At 38.3% G+C, this 17,241-nt stretch overlaps 1 long non-coding RNA gene across 1 annotated transcript in view; it reads left to right on the top strand.

Moving 5' to 3' along the window:
- The window catches only part of LOC134484347 (uncharacterized), a 103,862-nt gene that overhangs the window by 30,392 nt on the left and 56,229 nt on the right, over window positions 1-17,241 (top strand). The window contains exon 4 of the long non-coding RNA XR_015647415.1: window positions 4,834-4,913. This is a non-coding gene — a long non-coding RNA (uncharacterized LOC134484347). The remainder of the gene's footprint in view (window positions 1-4,833; window positions 4,914-17,241) is intronic.

Genomic DNA, 17,241 nt, shown 5'->3' on the forward strand with positions numbered 1-17,241 from the left:
TGGTGAGGGTGCTAGATCACATTTTTTATGTGCAGAAGGCACAAGAGTACCTTTGGTGGACTCAGAATTTTCTACCACATCTTGCGTGGGTGTGGAACTCTCAAGAGCCCCTTCTGAAACTGGCAATGGTCCTTGATCTAATGTTGTACATGCAGAATGGTTTGTCTCTGCTTGGGCTGGAATGTGTGTTATGAGGTTCACTTGGGGATTTGTGACTGTATTTTGTCCCCCTTCGACAATAAGTGATGATTTAAGCCCATTTATAATAGTGGAGGACTTTGAAGTTCCTCTTGGTTTAATAGGGAAGCTCTGAAATCCCCTTTGTCAGCAGAATCAGGTTTAAAACTCACTTTACCCGAAGCAGATTGCATAAGTCACTTTGGTGGATGTGGGGGACATCTTTGACTGTCTTTCTGTTTGGACATAGCTCTCTGGCTTGCTTTGGCAGCTCTCGACGGTATTAAAGTCTCCTGTGGAGAGGGTGCAGGTCTTAATCCATTTGTGGAATATGAAAATCACTCAGACTACCTTTAAGAGAAGAAGTTTTGCAACCGTCTTTGTCTGAAGGGGCCTGTTGGACCTCCCCTTGACCAGATTGGTCTTGTCCAACACACTTTCGAGGAGAATTGAAAAGATTGGAGACCTGCAGGATAGGGAATGAACATTCGAAAGTCCTTTGGAAACTCTGTGGGATAGAGAGCTGACCACCCAGAAGAGTGGGCAACATTGAGACCTCAGTGAAGGAGAGACTGCCCCTTCTGCCCACCTGGGCCCACATCCCTATTCCAAGAGGAAACTGCAGAATGTGTCTGGACACATGAATATAGGAGCAGTCAAGATGCAGGACCCTGCAGTCCAAACTGCATCTGGATCTGAATTGGTCCAAACAGCATCCTACAACCAAATTTCGTGTGGGGTGGGGAAGACTTAGACAATCACAGGGGTGGAAACCCCTGAGAACTCTGCCCATATTCCTGAGTCAAGAAAAAACCACCTAGCTCCATCTGGGCCTCCTGTGCATAGGGACCTAGTGAGGTAACCCAATCAGAGAAAAACACACATCGTATGCACTCATTAATAAGTGGCTATTAGCCCAAGTTCTCGAATTACCCTAGATGCACAGAACACATGAAACTCAAGAAGGATGACCAAAATGCAAATGCTTCACCCTTTTTTTAAAAGGGGAACAAGAATACTCTTGGCAGGGAATTGGGAGGAAAAGATTAAAACAGAGGCAGAAGGAACACCCATTCAGAGTCTGCCCCACATGTGGCCCATACATATACAGCCACCCAATTAGACAAGATGGATGAAGCAAAGAAGTGCAGGCCGACAGGAGTCAGATGTAGATCTCTCCTGAGAGACACAGCCAGAATACTGCAATTACAGAGGCGAATGCCAGTAGCAAACCACTGAACTGAGAATAGGAACCCCGTTGAAGAAATCAGAGAAAGACCTGGAAGAGCTTGAAGGGGATTGAGACACCATATAAACAACAATGTCAAGCAACCAGAGCTTCCAGGGACTAAGCCACTACCTAAAGACTATACATGAACTGACCCTGGACTCTGACCTCATAGGTAGCAATGAATATACTTGTAAGAGCACCAGTGGAAGGGTAAGCACTTTTTCCTGCTAAGACTGAACCCCGAGTTAATGTGATTGTTCGGGCGAGGCTGGCAATGGGGGAAGGGTGGAGAGGGGGACACCCTTAAAGAAGGGGAGAGGGAGGGATTAGTTGAATGTTGGCCCGGAAACCGGGAAAGAAAATAACACTCGAAATGTAAATATGAAATACTTAAGTTAATAAAAAAAAGTTATAAAAAATATATTGGTAGCAGAAGCAAAAGTTTCATACATCTTATATTTTTCCAAAGGAAATCTAGCTACACAGACTATGACAAACAATGTTTGTGCATCTTGAGTCTCTGCTGATCTTCAATTGCTGAGAGAACCACAGCATAGAACTTCTTTCTCCAGGCTACTGACAAAAGTCTAGCTGTTCTATTAGGTTATGACATTGCTGCTGTTTCCTGTTGTTATGACAACTCTACAGAATTGAACTAGAAGTGTATTCATGAAATGTTTGCTAATGGAACAGGCTGCCTATTCCAACTTGAGAACTGAAATTTTGCTTTCCAGACAACACAGATTGGAGTTGCTCGAATGAACATTCCTAACAGGGCCATCACCCCCACCCCCCAATGCCCCCCATCCTTTCTTTTATGTCTGGTGCCTGGAGGGCTACAGGGAGGTTAAAGCTTTTAAGAGTCATCATCAAATATTGATATTTGAAAAGAATAAAGTTTTAGTTTGAATAGTTATTAGGTGTGGGCTCTCCTTGGTATGTAATATCACTCAGGCATTTGACGTCTGCTGCATGGAAGGAGCCTGATGATCCCAAGTTAACAGCATAAAGACAGGTATTATCTGGTCCTGCATATATCAGTGTATATAAATTTTATCAAAGGGGTAATAAGCAGGAGGTTTGGGGTCTGGGAGGAGAGAGAAGGAAGATGGTTACTATGTGTATAGTGCATGGCATCTCAGCTCCATAAATTCAAAGAGATCTGGGTGAGAGAGGGATTGACAGGCATACACCAGAGATGCTGAGCACTATACCAAAAATGGTAAAGTGCCAAGTTTTGTGCTGTATATATTTTGATACCAAACCAAAACAAAGAAAACAAAAAACAAATAAAGAACTGTGAGTGTGCATAAAGATCTGCAGGAAGAACTTTGTCTGAGACTCTCAATATGCAACACTAAATAAATAATGTCAAATAAATGATGACCCACTCACTCATGGAGCTGGCCACCAAGTAATATGGGCAACAGTATTTTGAAACAGCATTGAATCCCACGGCAATGTTCATTGCACAATATTTGAAAAATATCTGCATGCTTTTTTTTTTCAGTGGGAACCAAGCTCTGGTTACATGTGTTCCTGCATTTGTGTGAACATTCAGCTTCATGAGGTCCAGGCTTACTGACCATTGTTTTCCTGTTGCAAGGACAGCACTGACAGCAGTGAATCAAATAAGCTGTTGTCCAGTCAATGAAGAAGGAAGTGAGGGACTAAATACCAATCAAAGAGTACACATGGAGCTATCCATGGCTTCAGCCTCATATATAGAAGAGGATGGCATTGTCCGGAATCTATAGGAGGAAAGGCCTTGGTCCTGTGAAGTCTGGTTTCCCTAGTGTAGGGAATGCCAGAGTGTTTAGGTGTGATGGGCAGGCAGGATTGGTATCAAACACACAGAAGATGGAGAGGGTCAACGGAAGAGAGAGGAACTAGGAAAGGGTATAACATTGGAAATGTAAATACCTAAAAAATCCAATTAAAAAGAAGGGAAAGCGGGAGAAAGGAAGAGGAGGCTAACCTCAAAGGAATGAGAGAGCTTCTAGATGCTGGTTTAAGTTAAAGATTCAAGAATCTTTGTTATGTATGAAAGGCAAGGTCAGTAGAGTATAGTGATTCATGTTTTTTTTTAAAAAGTTATTGAAATAATAATTTCATTTTCTTATATGAACACACAGAATCATTGGAAAGAAAAATAGACAGCTGGTTTTATTGGTTAAAGAATCATTGGCATATCTTCCAACATAGCTTAAACCGCTCTCAGAAATATTTTTATGGGATAAGACAGCAATAGACTGTATTGTGTCAGTGTTGGGATACAGGTATCTTCCATGTATTTTCAGTCACATACAAACATCCTTTTAAACTGTGAAAATATAAAATTATTAATTGATTGAATGATATCTAAGAATATAATTCCTTACACAAAGCAGTACTGTCTGTGTTTATGACTTACACAGTTAGAATAATATTAGGAGATGAATTGATTTAAAAATTGTTAAAAGTGCTATGGTATTGAGGTGCAATACAACATCTACAGTCTTACTGTCTGCGTGGAATACTGGCTCTCCATTATCTAATCTTAATGCAAATAAGAATGTAAACATACAAGTGCCTCTGAGAAAACACTCACTATAAAATATAAAATGCCCTTATACATTAATAAGAATATTATAAATATTTTAGATCTTCTAATAGGATATAAGGATGATCATTTTAGACTGGGTTCATATTGCCATACAATATATTTTATTTAAACTTATAGTTCACACGTGTGAAGTTTTGTTTGGTCAGAACTGTTTTCCCGCTAGCATGCTTTAATTTTCTACCTGACTTACTGCTTTAATTCTAATTGATAGATTTTTATTGCAACCTTCTAAGTTGCCAATTTTTGTCTGCTCTGTGGTAGCAAAAACTATTTGTGTGCGGGTGTATTTTCAAACATGTAGAGCCAAAATAAATCTGAATTGCAACAATAGCTGAAGTTTATAAGTTATATTTTGATATTAAACAGGCATAAAGAAACTATGTAGTTCATATATTTTTCCAAAATTTATTTGTAAATATTTTGAGATAAAAATGTAAAAGCATGTTATTTGAGAAAATGAGAATACCCAGTTGCTAAAATGCCAGAAAATATAAGATACTTATTCTGAATTACAAGGGAATGCAAAATCAAAATTAACAAGAGTAATTTGATGGGATGGCTATTGTGTATGCAATATTTCTATGCCACAGAATTATACCCTTACATTAGTAATCCTTGATACATTAAATAGGAAAATGACCAAACTGCATTTATTTCTTGTAGGACAGTTCAAAGCAACAAATGATATACTTTTAAATTCATTAAAACTTATTTTGCATTAGATAAATATCTCCTTTAATAAGAGTAGAATGACTTTTTTTAAAGTACTTTGGCTAGCTTGAGACATTCAAAAATGTATTTTGCTTTCTTTTTCTAAAAGCCAATACCAATGTACATGAAGAAAGTTCATCAGTAGTGAAAAAGATAATTGCTGCAGTTCTTCAATAATCATTTCCTTTGGTAAGTGGAATTTTATCCAGTTCTTTCAGTATTAATCTAAATATTGTCATTTCCACCAGTAGATGTAGAAGAAACCATGATATACCCAAATGAAATTCACTGCTAGAGTTAAATCTCATTAAAGTAAAACCATATCTGCAAGCTATAGGAACTTTTCCAAGCAATTCCAATTGACATTCTTACACAAATTATTTTTATAATAAGTATAGTAAACAAAATACACCCATATAAACAGTGATATCTTTGGAGTTAAGTTCAGATTAAATTCAAACTTTCTCTCTAGATATAGAGTCTTATTAATTAATCTATTATTACTTTGGAAAGAATAATAGAGAATATGGATTGTGTTAGGTAGCAGGCAGCAATCAAGCATCAACCTCTAATAGATAATCTAATAGGTAATAATCTAATAGATAATCTAATTGGTAATCTAATAGATATGAATTTCTTTTCTTCCATGAATGTTTAAACAAGAATCTTACCTTTTAATATTCCCAGTCTCTTGATTTGTTTCCAGATATCACAGATCCCATAATGATTGGATTAAAAAGTGTTCACTATGTCATGATAATACTTAGTCATGAAATTCCCTATTTGTTGCTACCTCTGAATAAGGAAGTTTGTATCAGATCATGCAAATTGACTCTACAGATATGTCATCCTTCTCTAATTAGGATTTGACACTTTTCTCCATATTACCATGTCTTAGCCAGAGTTTCTATTGCTGTTATGAAATATCATGACCAAAAGAAAAAAGAAAGTAGGGGAAGAAAATGTTTATTTTAGTTTACATTTTCTTTTCTTAAGTTTTATTTAATAGAATTTTACAAACCAGATTTCATCCCTCTCCCAGCCCGTACTCAGACTTTTCTACATCCCTTACCTACTACCCTCATCCCCATCTGAATGAAGCTGTCTCCCACTCCACCCCCAGTCTACCAGACCTCTCCACTCCCTGGGGACTCAAGTCTCTTGAAAGTTAAGTGCATCTTCTCTTGTTGTGTCCAGAACAGGCACTCCAGTCTTAAAGGCCTCATATTAGCTGGTGCATGATGCTGTATTGATGGCTCAGTGTCTGAAAAAAACACTGGGGTCCAGGTTAGTTAACACTGCTTGTCCTCCTACAGGGTTGCTCCCCTCCTCATCTTCCTCCAGCTTTTCCCTAGTTTGACCACAGGACTTAGCAGATTCTCTTCATTGGATGAGTGTAATTGTCTACATCTGACTCTTTCAGCTGCTTGTTGGGTCTTTCAGAAGGCAGTCATGTCAGGTCCGTTTTGTGAGCATGACAAAGCATTATTAATAGTGTCAGGCCTTGGGGGCCTCTACTTAATCTGGTTCCCAGATATGGTGTGTCACTGGAATTCCTTTTACTCAGGCTCTTCTCTGGTTTTGTCCCTGAAGTTCTTTCAGACAGGAACAAATATTTGTCAGAGTTTTGATTTGTGGATGGGAACCTTATCCCTCACTTGATACTCTCTCTTCCTCATGGAAGTAGCCTCTACAAGTTCCCTCTACCCACTCCTGGACATTTCACTGAGTCCTGATAGTCTCTTATCTCTCAGAACTCTGGAATATTCTAGAGTCACCCCTCACCTCCAACCTTTTAGCTCCTGAGTTTGCCTGTTCCCATACATTCTGCTGGACTCAGGGTTACAGTCCTACTCCCCACCAATAGCTGAGCATGTTCTCCTCTTTTCCTTACTGTCTCCTATCTCACCCAGGTCCCTCACTCTTCCCTCCTGTAGTTCATTTCTTCTCCCTCTCATGTGGAATAGAGATTCCTCACTTTGGCTGTTCAGCTTCTTAAACTTTTATTTTTCCTTTTATAAAATTGGATATTTTTTGTTTAATTTCAAATATTATTCAGTTTCCCAGTTATCCAGTCATAAGACTCCTATCCCTTCCACTACCAGTTCTTTTATAAAGGTGTTCCCTCTCACCAACCACTCCCTTTCCCATCACCCCCTGACATTCACCTACACTGGGGGTTCCAGCTTTGGTAGGCCTAAGAGCTTCTCCTCCCATTGTTGTCCAAGACCATTCTCTGCTACATATACATTCAGAGCCATAGTTTTGTCCATGTATAGTCTTTGAATATTGGTTAAGTAGCAGAAAGCTATGGGTCATTGGCATTGTTGTACTTATGGTCTTGAAAGCCCATTCAGTCCTGATAATCCTTTCTCCAAATTTACTAACAAGTGATTCATTTGCATTCCACTGGTTTGTCAATAACCTTCACTTCTGTAATTAGCATGCTCTACCTGGGTCTTTCAAGAAAGATCTATATCCGTTTTCTGGTAGCATGTACTTGTTAGCGTCATCAATCTTATGTAGTTTTGTGGCACATCTATGTATGTATGTATGTATGTATGTATGTATGTATGTATGTATGTATGTATGTATCTATCTATCTATCTATCTATCTATCTATCTATCTATCTCTACCTCTACCTCTACATCTATCTATCTATCTATCTATCTATCTATCTATCTATCTATCTATCTACCTACCTACCTATCTACCTATCTATCTATCTATCTATCTATCTATCTATCTATCTATCTATCTATCTATTATCTATCTATGTATGTATGTATCTATCTATCTATCTATCTATCTATCTATCGGTCTCTCTATCTATATATGTATATTTGGTGGCTTTTACAGATATGTTGTTAGGTGGAATTTTAGGATGATTTCTGTGCAACTGGGTCAAAATTGTAGAATCAGCAAAGGGTAATGCCATACAGACTCCCTCCTGTTATTATGAACCTACTGAAGTTGATGTTTCTCTGGACATCAAGCCATTCCTTTCCTGCCCATGCTCCTGAGTCTTGTGTTGGGCCTGAAGAAAAATCATGGTAAAACCTCCAAAACCCTAAGTCTGGCCCTGGGAACACAGGAAGGTAGATATTATAGAACTGATTTCTAATGGGACTAGAGATCCACATTCTATAGTCCATGATGTCCTTTGCTTTACTGACGTCTCATAATTCTTGGATAAAATAAGTATTTGGGACATTATCATTTCAAGTAGGTACACAATATTTACACTGTTACATTCACTCTATAGCCGGGCTTGCTTTTTTGCTAATTAATTGCAAGAAATGGAATTGCAAAACAGAATTTTTGAGTACACATTCAGGAATATATATATATATATATATATATATATATATATATATATATATGACTCCTATAAAGGAAAGTACAATAGGAAAATGAAATTCAATATTCAATCAATTAAAGGTCTGTTGGGAAAATACTGGCCTCTGAGAAACAGAGAAAACCTAGGAAATTGAAGTGTATGCCACAGGAATGGAATTGGGAATAGAATTATTATCCAGCATGAACTCCTCCACGCTATATTCCTAGATCTTATCTACCCAGGCCAAGTGCCTGATTAACTTTCTCCATTCAGAGCATGAAACCACTAATTAAGGAAAAAGAAGTCTCTAGCTTTAGAGAGATGGAGTACATAAGGGTTTCCCCTGTGTCACAGGAGACATACCTGGAAAAGGCAATCTGAAAACTGGTCAATGTAAGGAAAGCTATTTAGAGGTAGGCCATGCAGTTCTCAGTGATATCATCATTAGGCCCTCCCTGAAAAATCTCTTGTGTCCTTGATAACCATAGCTTCTTCTGTGATGTCACAATTGTTGTCGTGGCAGCAACGGCCTCTCAGATATTCCTTCAGTACCTCTTTGGTTTACTAATTGGCCTCTAGTTCAGAGTAAACAGCCATTTGGGAAGAACAAAGAGGATGAAAAGATCAGATATGGGGAGAACTAAGGAAGCTGGCCTTCTGTCTTGGTATAAAAAAAGGAATAAATATGTGGTCCTTGGTTCAGCTCAGTGAGTACTTGGTAAGTATTTAGTGGGATTGCTAAAAAGAGAGCTTTGATATGAACCTCCCAACTACAGGAATCAGGAGCTGGGAGCCTCTCAGAAGTATCTGGACTTCGCTGTGCTTATGGTTCCTGGAAATCGGACAGTTTATATCATTATGTTTTTTTATTCCAAAAGCCAAGAATTTGGAAGGGCACAGTTGTTTTCCTAAGAGCTCATGTTTTTTTACTCTCTTTGAAAAGAAAAAAGGATCCTAAGGAAAAAGGTAGAGACAGGTATGGTGTCCCTATCTCAGAGTATACTCCTCCATGTTTGGATATTTATGGTGCAGTCTGGGAAGCAGTAGTGTTATTACTAGAGACTTCATTATCTCAGTTCTTCCACTTTACTTTTCTGAGTCAATAGGTATGATAAGTTGTCAGCTTTCTCTTCTTTTGTTTCTTTAATTTTTCTTATGTCTAGCAATTTCTATTGCTTTTTTAACTTGATGTTTCTATATTTACATTTAATGTTATTTTGCTCCCCATTTTTCTGCCCATAAGATTTCTACCCGTATTCTTCCCCTACTTCTCTAACCCCCCTGACTGCGCCTTCACATTCCCTTGTACAGGGAGACAAACCTAGAGAGGACCAATAGGTTCTGCTTCCATTCGTGATGAACAATGCCATCCTCTGCCACATGTAGTTTGAGCCATAGATCTGTCTGTGTACATTCATTGAATATTGGTTTAGTACAGAAAGCTCTGGTTCATTGACATTGTTGTTCTTATGGGTTTGAAACCTCCTTCAGCCCTTGTAATCCTTTCTCAAAATCTGCCCATAAGAGGTCTCTTTCAGTACACTGGTTTGTCACTAGCATTCACTTCTGTAGTAGACATTATTTACCTGTGTCTTCAGGAAAGTCCATATCCGGTTGCTGGCAGAATGCACTTTTTAGCCACATCAATCTTATCTACTTTTGGTGGCTGATGTATGTATGTATATATTAAATAAGAATGTAATATATATGTGTATATATGTATATATAAGATCATTTTAATAGATAGCTAAGTTACAGCCTTGTCTTGTTATCAGGCATAAACATTATCTTGCAAACATGTGATCAAATACCCACGTGTTACCCCCTTTGATTTTGCTTTCCTAAAATTGCTTTCAACATTAAGGAACATAAGATTTTAAAATAATATTTGATACTCAAATTGTTCTTAGATTTTTCAGTAGACTCCTGGAGGAATGAAGGTATTGTTATTCTTCTTATAAACAGTTCAACAGGACAAGAACTCCTTACACAAAACTGAATGAGTAATAAAGGGAAACTCACTGGACATGGGAACACAGTAAGTTAGATAATGCGGAACTGATAGTCCATGTTGTCCTTTCCTTTACTGATGTCTGGTAACTTTAGGATAAAATAAGGATTTGATAGTATGTCATTTCAAGTAGGAACACAATATTTACAGTGCTATACTCATTCTATGACTAGGCAACATTTGTTGCAAAAATAATTGCAGAAAATGGAATTGGAAAACAATTTTTGAGTACAGATTCAGCAATATTTATACAGTCCTATATCGAGGAATGTACAATAAGAAAGTGAAATAAAATATTCATTCAGTTGAAGGCCTGAAGGGAAAATCCTGACCTTTGGGAAACAGAGAAAACTTACAAAATTGAACTGTATTTCACGAAATGTACCTGAGAATAAAATTATTATCCAGAAGAATCTCCTACACTCCATGTTACAAGATCTTTTCTACCCATTCTAAGCCCTTGACTAACTTTTTCCATTCAGAGCTTGTAACCACTAATAAAGCAATGACAAGTCTCTAGATTTAGAAATATGGAGTACATAAAGGTTTCCAATGAATCACAAGAGACATACCAGGAGAGGGCACCCTCAAATCTGGTCAATGTAAGGAAAGCTGTTTAGCAGGTAGGCCATGACAATTCCCAGTGACATAATCATTAGGTCCTGCCTAAAAAAATCTCTTGTAACCTGGAGAGCTTTATCTTCTTCTGTGATGTCACAAGTGTTGTCATGACTGCATCTAGCTTTCAGGTATTCCTTCAGTACCTCTAAGGTTCAGTAATTGGCACCTAATTCAGAGTAAACAGCCATTTGAGAGTGAAAACAAAGAGGATGAAGAGATCAGAAATTGGGAGAAGGAAGCTGCCTTTCTGTCTTGGTCTATAAGAAGAGGAAGAAATATGTGTGCTTGGGAAAGCTCAGTGACACCTTGGTAGGGGTTGAGTGGTATTGCTGAACAGATAGCATTGATGTGAGCCTTCCTCATATGGGAATCAGCAGCTGGGGTCCTCTCAGAAGCATCTGGACTTCTCTGTTCTTATGGTTCCTTGAAGTCAAAGAGTTTATATCATTCATTTCTATATTCCAAAAGCCAAGTGATGGGAAGGGCACAGTTGTTTTCCTGATGGCACATGGCCTTTATTCCTTTTGACAGGAAGTAAAAGGACCTAAGGAAGAAAGGAGGGACAAGTCTTGTGGCCCTAGCTCAGAGTAAACTCCTCCATGCTGCAGTTATCTATTCTGCAGGCTTTGTCTGGCACTGATATCTGCGAGAGAGAAGTGCTTGTAGTTGAAACTTCACCATCTCCGTCTTCCCATTATTATATCTCTGACTACCATTCCCTGACAATGACCCATTAGATTTCTGAGTAAACAGCTGTGCTTAGCTGGCAGTTTTATTTTCATTTAATTCTTATATTATTTTTTTTATTTTTTCAAATTTCATTTGTTTTTTAAACAAATAAATTTCTATATTTACATTTAAAATATTATTTACTCTAGGAGTTTCCTCCCATAAGATCCCTAACTTGTCCCTCTCCACTTATTCTATAAACCACCTTACTGTCCCTTCACATTTCCTTTAACTGCCAGTCAAACCCAGGGAGGACCAAGGCCTTCTACTTCCATAGGTGCCCAGCAAGGACATCATCTCTGCTACTTATGCATTTGGATGCATATGTCTGTCCAAGTACAGTCTTTGAATATTGGTTACCAGAAAGCTCTGGTTCATTGGCATTGTTGTTCTTATGGGGTTGAAATCTCCTTCAGCTCTTGTTATCCTGTCTCAGATTCTACCAACAAGAGGTCCATTTCAGTTCACTGGTTTTCCACTAGCATTCACTTCTTTATTTGACATGCTCTAGCTGTGTTCTCAGGACATATGTATATCTTTTTCCTGGAAGAATGAACTTCTTAGCTTCACCACACTTATCAAGTTTTGGTGTCTGATGTGTATATATATATATATATATATATATATATATATATATATATATATTCATATATAGATTGGTGCCTCACAGCTATTTGGTTAGGTCGTTAGTTGAAATGTTATCATGGATTCTGTGCATCTAGGTCAAGAATGTAAAATTTACAAATGACAATGTCAAATTGACTACCTCCTGTACTTATGAAGGTATTGAGGTTGAGGTTTCACTGTTACAGCCTGTCATCTCCCTGCCCATCCTCCTGTCATCTCCCTGCCCATCCTCCTGTTTCTTACATTTGTCCTTAAGAAAGAATCATGGCAACACATCTAAAACCTTCAAGTCTTGCCATGGGAACACAGGAAAATAGATAGTATAGTACAGATATCAAATGTGACTAGAGAAATGAAATGAATAGTCCATGTGGTCATCTGCTTTATTGAGGTCTGGTAATCTTTGGATAAAATAAGGATTTTGGAGTTTATCATTTGAAGTAGGTACACAGTATTTATACTTTTATACTCACTCTACTGGTAGGCCACCTTTGTTGCCAAAATCATAGCTGGAAGTGGAATTGGAAAACAGAATTTTTGAGTATACATTCAGAAATGAATATATATATATATTCCCCTCTCAAAGAATGTAGACAAAAAATTTATACAATATTCATTCAATTGAAGGTCTGTAGGGAAAATACTTGCCTTTGAGAAACAGAGAAAACCTAGGAAATTGAAGGGTATGTCACAGGAATGGACCTGGGAATACAATTTTTATCCAGAAGAATCCCCTCCACTCCATGTTCCTAGACCTTTTCCACCCATGCCAAGCCCCTAATTAACTTTCTCCATTCAGAGCACGTAACCACTAATGAAACAAATAGAAGTACTTAACTTTAGAGAGATATAGTATGTAAAGGTTTCCACTGTGTCACAGGAGACACTCATGGAAAGGACACACTCGAAATTGGTCAATGTAAGGAAAGCTGTTCAGCAGGTAGGCCATGGCATTTCTCAGTGACATCATCATTCGGACCTGCCTGAAAAATTCTTGTATCCTGGAGAGACCTAGCTTCTTCTGTGAAGTTTCTAGTGTTGTCCTGACAGCAACGGCCTCACGGTATTCCTTCAGTACCTCTAGGATTTTCTAATTGGCCCCTAATTCGGAGTAAAAAGCCATTTGAGAGGGAAAAGAAAGAGGGTAAAGAGAACAGAGAGGAGGAGAATGAGCTCGCCTTCTGTATTTGTATAAAAAAGGAAGAAATACTTGTTCCATTGGAAAGCTCAGTGAGTCCTGGTTAGGGGTTGACGTGGTTTGCTGAAGAGATAGCCTTTATCTGAGCCTTCAACATATGGGAATCTGTAGCTGAGAGCCTTCCAGAAGAATCTGGACATCCCTGCTTGTTATAGTTCCTGGAAGTCTGAGAGTTTATATCATTAATTTTGTTATTCCAAAGCCAAGTGTTGGAAAGGGCCCAGTTGTCTTTCTGAGAGCTCATGGCTTAGATTCTTTTTCACAGAAGAGAAAGGTGCTAAGGAAGAAGGGAAAGACAAGTATTTTTTTCCTCAGTTCAGTGTAAACTCCTCCATGATTTGGATTACCATAGAGCAGTTTGTGTCTGAGACTGTTATCTGGGAAAGAGAATTGCTTCAAACTTGGACTTCATCATCTCAGTCTTTTCACCAGTATTATTCTGACTACAATTCCCTGACAGGGACTCTTTAGATTTCTAAGTCAATAGGTCTGGTGAGCTGCCAATTTTTTTCTTTATTTCCCTTTTTTTTAATTTTTTTGCAAGTTTTATACCTTTTTTTTAATTTGATATTTCTATATTTAAATTAAAATGTTATTTCCTTTCCCAGGTTTCTGTCCATAAGATTCCTAACAGGCCCCCTTACCCATCTTCTATAATCCCCCTTATTGTGCCTGGGCATTCCCTTGAACTAGCAGTAAAAACTAGGGAGAACCAAGGGCTTCTCCTTCCACTGATGCCCAAGATCACCATCCTCTGCCACATATGCACTTGGAGCCATAGGTCGATCCAATCACAGTCTTCGAATATTGGTTTATTACCAGAAAGCTCTGGTTAGTTGGAATTGTAGTTCTAAGGGGCTGAAAGCCCATTCAGTGCTTGTAATTTTTTTTCAACATCTACAAACAAGAGGTCCATTTTCGGTTCTCTAGTTTGCCACTAGCATTCACTTCTGTATTTGTCATGCTCTAGCTGTGTCTCTCATTAAAGATATATATCCAGTTACTGGCAGCATGCTCTTCTTAGCTTCAACAATCTTATCTTGTTTTTGTGCCTGATATATCAATATATATCAATATCTATCTATCTATCTATCTATATCTATCTATCTATCTATCTATATATATATATATATATATCAATATATATATATATCAATATGGCTCCTACAACTATGAATTTTGATGGAATATTTACATGGATTCTGGATAAGTAGGTCAAAAATATGGATCCACATATGACAATGCCAAATAGACTCCATCGTGTTCTTATAACCTATTGAAGATAAGGTTTCACTGGATCTCAAGCCATTCCTCTCGATGCCCATCACCCAGAAATTGATGCTTGGCCTGAAGAAAGAATCATGGTAAAACATCCAAAACCCTCAAGTCTTTCCCTGGGAACACTTGGAGGTAGATATTAGAGAACTGATATCTAATAGAACTTCAGAACCACATTCTATACTCTATGTTCTCCTTTGCTTTACTGATGTCTGGTAATTTAAGGAGAAAATAAGGAATTGCGAGTTGATCATTTGAAGTAGGAACACAATTTTTCCACTCTTATATTCACTCTATAGCTGGGCCCCGTTTGTTGCCAAATTCATTGCAAATATATGGAATTGGAAAAATGTAATGCTTGAGTACACATGTAGAACATATATAATGTCCCCTATCAAAGTATGTACATTCAGTAAATATAGCAAAATATTTGCTCAATTAAAGGTCTGTAGAGAAAATACTGGCACCTGGGAAAATGAGAACACCTAGGAAATTGAACTTTATGTCACAGGATTGGACCTGGGAATAAAATTAATCTCCAGAAGAATATCCTTCTCTCTGTGTTCCTATATCTTTTCTACCCATCACAAGACCCTGACTAACTTTCTTCATTCAGAGCATGTAACCACTAGTGAAGCAGAGAGAAGTCTCCAGCTTTAAAGAGATGTAGCATATAAAGGTTTCCATTGTGTCACAGGAGACACTCCCAGAAAGGCCACCCTTGAATCTGGTCAATGTAAGAAAAGCTGTTCAGCAGGTAGACCATGGCAGTTCTCAATGACATCATCACTAGGCCCTCCCTGAAAAATCTCTTGTATCCTGGAGAGCCCTAGCTTCTTCTCTGATGTCAAAAGTGTCGTCTTGACAGCAACTGCCTCTTAGATATTCCTTCCATATATCTGTGGTTTACAAATCGGCCTCTAATTCAGAGTAAAGAGCCATTCGGTAGGGAGAACAAATAGGATGAAGAGATCAGATGGGGAGAAGGAAGCTGCCCTTTTTTCTTGGTACAAAAGAAAAGAAGAAATATGTGGTTCTTGGGAAAACACCATAAACATATGGCTTTAGTTCTTTTGTTCTCTGGGTTAATCGAGCTCTTGGAGAAGTTGCTGAAGATCCTGAATACCTTTTGGCAGATGGTAAAGTTTCTAGATAACACTTTTAAGATTTTGATGGTCCTGGGGATTGTATTGCTGATGGTAAATGTTTCCTAGGAATAGTGCTAGAGCCAGATTGATTTTTTGATGCTTTAGAAGACATGGAATTTTTCTGATATACTTGGGCTAATGGCAAAAGGTCTAAATGATTTTGTTTGATGTGGACTTTCCTTCAGAGCTTTGGAAATATAAAAAAAAAGTTTTTGTATATTTGAAGTCTAATTTTCACAATTACAAGTCACTTTGAGCATGGAGAACACTTATGGGAGCACTAGAGAGGGGTGAAGAAATTCCCTGAAACTCTAGGGCAGATGGTGAACATGCCTTTTTGGTAGAAGGAGGAGTTACTTGGGCATCTTGGGAAAATATGGAATGTCCAGCATGCCCTTTTAAGGATTGGCAACTTTCCAAACTTCCTTCATCATTTTTGGAAAATTCCATTGCTTTTTGGACAAATGTAGAAGGTGTGTGAATCACCTGAGGAGTGGTTGTAGCTTTTGTTGTCTCTTTGGCAGCAGAAGATGGGATGAAATCCCTTTTAGCAGAAGGGGGAAGGTTGAAACTGTCTTCCTTAGAGGAGCAATTTCTCAAGACTCCATCAGAAGGATCAAATCTTAACACTTTGTTTCTAGAAACTGGATGCCTGTGGTCCATTTTGGTAGAGGGAGAATGTCGACTATTTCTCCCCAGAGTGGACATGTCAAATAAATCTACTTGGGTAGATGGGGATAGTTGTAAAGCATTCTGTTCAGATGCAGTAGATCCTAAGACATCCTTCTAAGATGAGGAAGGTCTTAGCGTACCGTGTATATGTGTAGAAATCCTGACTGTGACATCAGAATGGGGTTAGGTATTAGAGCTACCTCTGAAGATGTGACTTCTCCTAGAGCATCATGGACAGATATGAGAGGACTGAGAGCCTCATGAGAAGATAAGGATGTTTCTAGATATTGTTATGTAATTGTGGGTATTCCAAGAAAAATGTCTTCTGCTGGAGAAGAGGAAACAGACTTTCATATAGAAGTGTCATGTTCCCGAGCCTGCTTGATAGGCAAAAGAGTTTCCAAGGCCCCTTTATGAAGATAAGGTAAAATCCAGAGCCTTTGAGGTATTTGGCAGACATTCTGGTTCTACTTATGGGGAAAAAGGACTGGCAACCCTTTGTGCATATTTGGAAGAGTGTGTAGCATCTTCTGTAGTTAGGGATGATGGCTGATATTGAGGAGAAAAGGAAGTTCCTATGGTTTCCTATGAAGATTGCGGAGGTCGTATGGATTCTTTTGCACAAATGGAATCCAAGCAATCTCTTTACTCAGATGTCGAGGATGCTTCAGACACTGGTGTTTGCATATCATGTGACCCCACTCCTCGTTCACATATGGTTGGATACTTAACCTTCTCTACTGATGGAATATGTCCTAGAACATCTTTTGAATATGTGTCACATCCACAAGGCCTTTCTAAAGATGTGGCTGTGGGTAGAACTCCTTTTGTAGATGTTTCTAGTCCCACAGTCTCTTTATGAGATAAAGTACCACTCAGAGAATCATGCTCA

This window comes from Rattus norvegicus, chromosome Y (assembly GCF_021556685.1).
Source record: "Rattus norvegicus strain SHRSP/BbbUtx chromosome Y, alternate assembly SHRSP_T2T, whole genome shotgun sequence".
NCBI classification, from domain to species: Eukaryota; Metazoa; Chordata; class Mammalia; order Rodentia; family Muridae; genus Rattus; species Rattus norvegicus.